Below are 6,000 nucleotides of genomic sequence, written 5' to 3'. Positions count from 1 at the left end.
ATATTTGAGATGACCCAAATATTATTAGTCTGTTTATTATATTACGGTGGTCCAAAATGGGTAGCCCAATCTATGGGTAATTATAGGCAAATTATATCATGGATCAGAGTCTATTCAATCATTATGTTGTGCATCTGTATGTACTATGCATAGTGCATATGGATGTAAAAACGACGTCGTTTTGACGTCAAACTTTAAAAAAAAAATTAAAATTTCATAATTACACATACATAATTTCATAACTATACATCCAGAATTACATAACTATACATCCATAATTTCATAACTATAAATCCAGAATTGCATAACTACACATCCATAACTGCATAACTATACATTCAGAATTGCATAACTATACATCTATAACTTCATAACTATAAAATCTAGAATTGCATAACTACACCATGCATAATTACACATCCATAATTTCATAACTATAAATCCAGAATTGCATAACTACACATTCATAATTTCATAACTAAAAATTCAGAATGAATGAACTAAAAAATGAACAACATAATGTTGTTGCTGGGAATCGAAACTGATTTTTTTTTTTTAAAGTAGGACGCACGTTTTGATGCAAAACGACATCGTTTTTGCATCCGTATGCACCATGCACAACATAATTTGCCGGGTCTATCTTGCTTTGTAGACCATGTTTCAAAAAATAATTTTCAGATTGTGTATCTATAGTTGACAAATTTTGTACCTGTAGTTGACAGTTTTTGTACCTGTAGCTATCATATTATGTGTCAAAAAAACCATCAAATTTTGTATCTTTAGGTGACATATTCTGTACATGCAGTCGACAGTTTCTGTACCTGTAGCTATCATATTATGTGTCAACAATTATCAAGTTATTTGTTTACATGTACAGAAACTATTAACGGAATGTACATAATTTTTGTATCAGAGTTCATAATGTAATGATCCATGGTATAACAATTGGTAATTAGACAAAATATCACCGTTTGCGACATATGTTGAACTTAAGACGCCCATCATAGCAGAGATCATAGAAAGCGGATGCTAGATTCCAAATTAATCCTTGTATATAAGAAAATCCTCGTTTATGGAATTTTTGTGGGTTTTTTCATGGCGAAGGGTCTACATGGATGAGAGAGAAAGGAGGAGGAAGGGACAAAAAAAATCAAGTACTCCGTATTAAACTTAAGACATCATTTTTCTTGTAATTCGCAAATTAAAAGAAAGATTGAAGTTAACGCATACCCGTAACGCCTAGTTGTGTGCATCAAGGTGGCCTAGCGGGCACCCTTTGTAATTAGTTCGTTTTTAAAATATCTATGTCCTATACGAACTAAGAAAAATTCAATAGTGAGTTTATTGATTGAATGTTTTAAGTAGTGAAACTTTATATTAGAAAAGACAAATGGGAAGGGTGCTTATGGGAAAAGTTCATACTCCCAGGGTTATGTTGTCATCGGGAGTTTAATTTTTGGGGGTTGCCTTTTGATAAAAATATTTGTTTAAAAAAAATCATTTATCTTGACGATACTAAAATTTTATCTTATTCCAAAATACATTGTACACTTGTGAATTTTTTTTAGTTCATTGTGTCACCTTGCAAGGTGGACCCGGATCTAAGACGGTGTTGTTTTGTTTCAAAATGACGCCGTTTGAATTTTTTTAAAAAAATTAATTCCTTCCTTGCTGTTTGTCTTTAGAATTCGTTTCTCTATATATATATCATTGACTGAGAAAACGGTTCCACTAAAGACACTATTATTCCAACCCACGTTTTGGACCTGAGTCCACCTTACAAAGTAAACCCGGGTCCATAGCATAATTTGCCTTAACCTAATCAACCACACTACCTATCATAACTTCGCAATCATGTCATTGGGCTCCTTTGTAGTTCCAGAAAGTTGAGCCCAAAATCTCTGGGCATCTTTCTAATCTTCAGAAAACATCCCTCTTGTTTTGCATCTCTGTAGAAACGAAAACAAGAACACAATTAGAGCTTAATTTAAAATTAACCTTCTTGGTTTGAGTTGGTAAATTATGAATAATTTGGGTTGGTTTACCTCATTGTAATTCTTTAATTTGTTGACTAGAATCACAAGTTAAACTTCACTTATTGTGGAGTTTCGTAAATCAAAGAAAAACAAACTTTAGAGTTGAGTACGTGGTCATGGACTTTGTTTTATAATATATATATGTGTGTCAAATTCTTGTTCAAACATCTCGACTTAAACATTTGTTTGGTTCATGCACCAAATCTGGTTTTGGAACGTACTGGCATGCAAGTGGCATGCCAACTAGCCCTTTTATAAACTTTGCTTTATTTAATTAAAGTGATAATTCAACATTTCAACGAGAAAAAGAATAAAGCAAGCATACTCTCGATCAATCTATTGTCATTATCTTGGTACTCAAAGATTAGGATTAAGGTAAAATAGTGTCATTAGTCAAAAGTCAAAAACCACAAGGAGGATAACATTGTATCTTACTTCCTTTTTTATTTTCCATTTTTTTTACAACTTGATATATACCAAAATTATCACCTAAATAAAGTGAGTAATTGATCGACTCTTAGAATGACAAAGTAAAAAGGTTAAACAAATTTATGTTCAATAATGCCAATAATGTCAGCAAAAATGGGTAGTTTTGTCTTGACAAGGGTGGTCAAGTGAGTTACGTAGAGTATGATTCTTGTAAAGGTCATGAGTTGTTTAAAAAAAAAAGGTCAATTGTTTAATTATTGTCAACATCTTCTTGGTTGAACGCTTTGTGTATGGTCTTTCTAGTACAATTTATGTCTTATGTGTGATTTGTCGATTATTATATAGGAACGAGGTATATCTAATGCACATTCTCGAATTGTTGTTGTATGTTCACCCTTTCAAGGGATGGTAAAAAACATCAAGGCCAAAAATTTGCGTCATTGGTGAATATACTTATATACCTGATTAAGCATGTTCAGTAATTGATTGATTTTGTAAAGTTTTTGTCTACAAATTTTTGCATGTGATAAATTTTGGAAAGGAGGGGCTGAATCACAGCCGAGCCGCCCATGGCCTTGATTTTCAACACAATTAATAAGCTTTTTTTTGGTAGAGAAAGTGATGGTTCAAACCGACCTTAGTTTGATTGAATAAAATGATATAAGTACACCAAAAAGGCTTGACTGAGTCTTGAGAACTGTGTGGTCCAACTGCCCACGTACTGAGACCATTACATTATTGCAATCTCTAGTGAAAAATCCTATGCGCAATGTAAGGCTGCGTTTGGCATTTGGCAACTCAACAAATTGCTTTCATTTTCACTAACGGCTTCATTTCGTTGAAGGGTAAAAATAACAGTATACCACTATGCTAATAATTGAGGAAACAAATTAAATTGATGGTGAGTAGTATCTGTAATTGAAAGGGTAAGAGTCTGTTATACCCTTATAAATTATAATTAGGAAATCAAAAATATTATTTTTTATAGACTTTTACTGTTGGTTATTTTAAGTGAAACAAAACAAATTAATTGACGTCCTTGTTTAGAGCAGGACAATCATTATGCATGCATGCGCATGTAAGGCCCCTCAGTATAAAATACATAACTCCGACATTGGAGAGGAGAATCTAATCTAGTACGTACAAGTGGCAGGCCATAGATATAGGAACAAATCTGAGAAAATCAAGGACAAAAATGATTTTAAAGTATATATATATATATATTTTGAATGCTACTGACTCTATTACAATGTAATATCTGTTTATAATTACTTTCTCAACTTAATACAAAGAGTCAATACCAAAGCTCGAACTCACAATTTCTTATATGGGAGTCAAACCTTCATGGTATATTAATAATGCAGTACTTTATTCATATGTTGTGGGGTTTGAATTCAGAAAGTTGGTGTAGTACTGTAGTGTCCCTTTACAGCTTCACTTATTATAAGGAGAAAGAAAAGAATATTCCTCTCTATGGGATCCCACAATCATTACATATAACATAGGATTCACGACCTAATTAAGTTAAACCCCGGGTGAATTAATTCCGGCAGTAATCATATCGAAACCCCTACGTGGCCGTTTATCACGGCGGTGTGAATCTGACAGCCGCCCCGCCCCGGCCGGCTAAAGGCTAAAGCTAACAGCTGCTGATTTTTTATTTATTATTATTATTTTTTTGTGATTTTTGAAAGGTAACAGCCGCTGATTAATTTAATTAATTATATTAATTCCATAATAATTCGTGGTTAAGAGAAAACCCTTTTGCATGTCGGCGGTCGGCCTAGGGCTAATGAATAAATGAACTGACATTAATCAATTAGTTCTGTGGCAGTTCTGTTTGTGTTTTTTCCTTTATTTTTGTTGGAATCTGCTTTTGGTTGTGAAGTTAGTTTACAGAAGAGTCCTAAAGATTCCATCTACGTATTAGCGAACTCAAATGCTGATTAAGAAACACCTTTCCTTAATTAATGCAAACCTGGCCATGACAAAAAAGAATACCCTACAAGTCTACAACATACTTAGATTTGCTTAATTTTTTTAATTAGAGTTTTTTTCTTTTTTTCTTTGGGTAGATGGTGAGATTGGAGAAACTTAGAATTGTCTACCATTGCTTACAATCCTCTTAAAGCTAGGTATGTATCTCTTATCCTTGAGATGAACCAAGTTTGCTTCTTGTGTCGCGTTTCTCATCTCCTTCCAGTCAACATCACTTTCTGTGGTCATCTTGACTAGGCGATTGACGACAATTAATTACAAAGACTTACTTAAATAATGATGACACCTAATTTTATACAAACCCACGATCAAAAAAACATTTATTCGTTTTCTATTGGAGATGAAGCAAGAAAGGATTGTCAGTTATTTTTTTTTTAATTTAATTTTGTTTAAAATTATTAAAATAAATTTAAAAATTGATTTTTAATAAGGTAACCACCACTGCACACCAGCAGAAATAGCCAGGTCAGTTTTAGTTTAGTTACATAATTTTATGTTGTTTAGATATTATTTTTTTAATTGGATGGTTCAATTTCAGATTCACATTTAGTTCAATGAGTTAATTCACTTTTATTCTTTGTTTATTATAATATTAAATAAATTGTCACTTCATTAGAGAGCCCAAATGATTTTGGTATATATTGAGAGATACCGGAAGTACGAAGTATCTTCGGCAATATTTGGAAACTCTGATACTGTTTGAAAATTCAAAGAGTTGAGTGTCATCGTCACAAACAATAATGGGAATTCTGGGGTAGTGTTTGGTAGACATAAATTGCAATTGCATTGCAAGTAGGTTCCTGTTTAATGAACTATGTGGACCAAACTCATAATTAAAATACAATACAATGCCGTGCTTCAACTTTTTTATTTATTATAAGGAAGGGGATACCCTACATATACACATTATTTGTTTCAAATGAGATTCGAACCTATTACCTCCCAACAAGGGAAATAATCTAATACCAGCAGACCACAAGCCACTTAGTGATGTGCTTCAATTATTGATCCCACTGTACTTGCCCTAACGTGACGTTTGGGTTCACAAAATGATAAATAAAACTAATAAAGAAAAGATTTTAAAACATATAAAATAAAAACATCATTTTCTTATTTAACATCATAGGTTCATTTTCAAGAACAAATTATCAAATTACACCTTGTTTGGCAATCAGCTGTTAGCGAGTTTGACCAACGGATTGTATCAGTGGTTTGTAAAAAGATGTTTAATAAAATTATTTGTTTAGATTAGCGATTAAAATGTAAAAAGACCTAAAGGGTATACATAACAACAACAACAACAACAACAACAACAACAATAATAATAATAATAATAATAATAATAATAATAATCTTAACTATAATAAAGTTATATGGTTTGGGAAGTAATTAATGTTACAATTAATGCAACAACATCCTTTATTATAATTTAAAAAAAAAAAAAACACAACATTTGAAAAATAAAATAGCTATATATTATATAATCATATAAAAAATGTACTTTTGAAAATAAAATAGCTATATATTATATAGTCAT

Source organism: Ipomoea nil, unplaced genomic scaffold (genome assembly GCF_001879475.1).
Source record: "Ipomoea nil cultivar Tokyo-kokei standard unplaced genomic scaffold, Asagao_1.1 scaffold3231, whole genome shotgun sequence".
NCBI classification, from domain to species: Eukaryota; Viridiplantae; Streptophyta; class Magnoliopsida; order Solanales; family Convolvulaceae; genus Ipomoea; species Ipomoea nil.
This window is presented reverse-complemented; position numbering follows the sequence as displayed.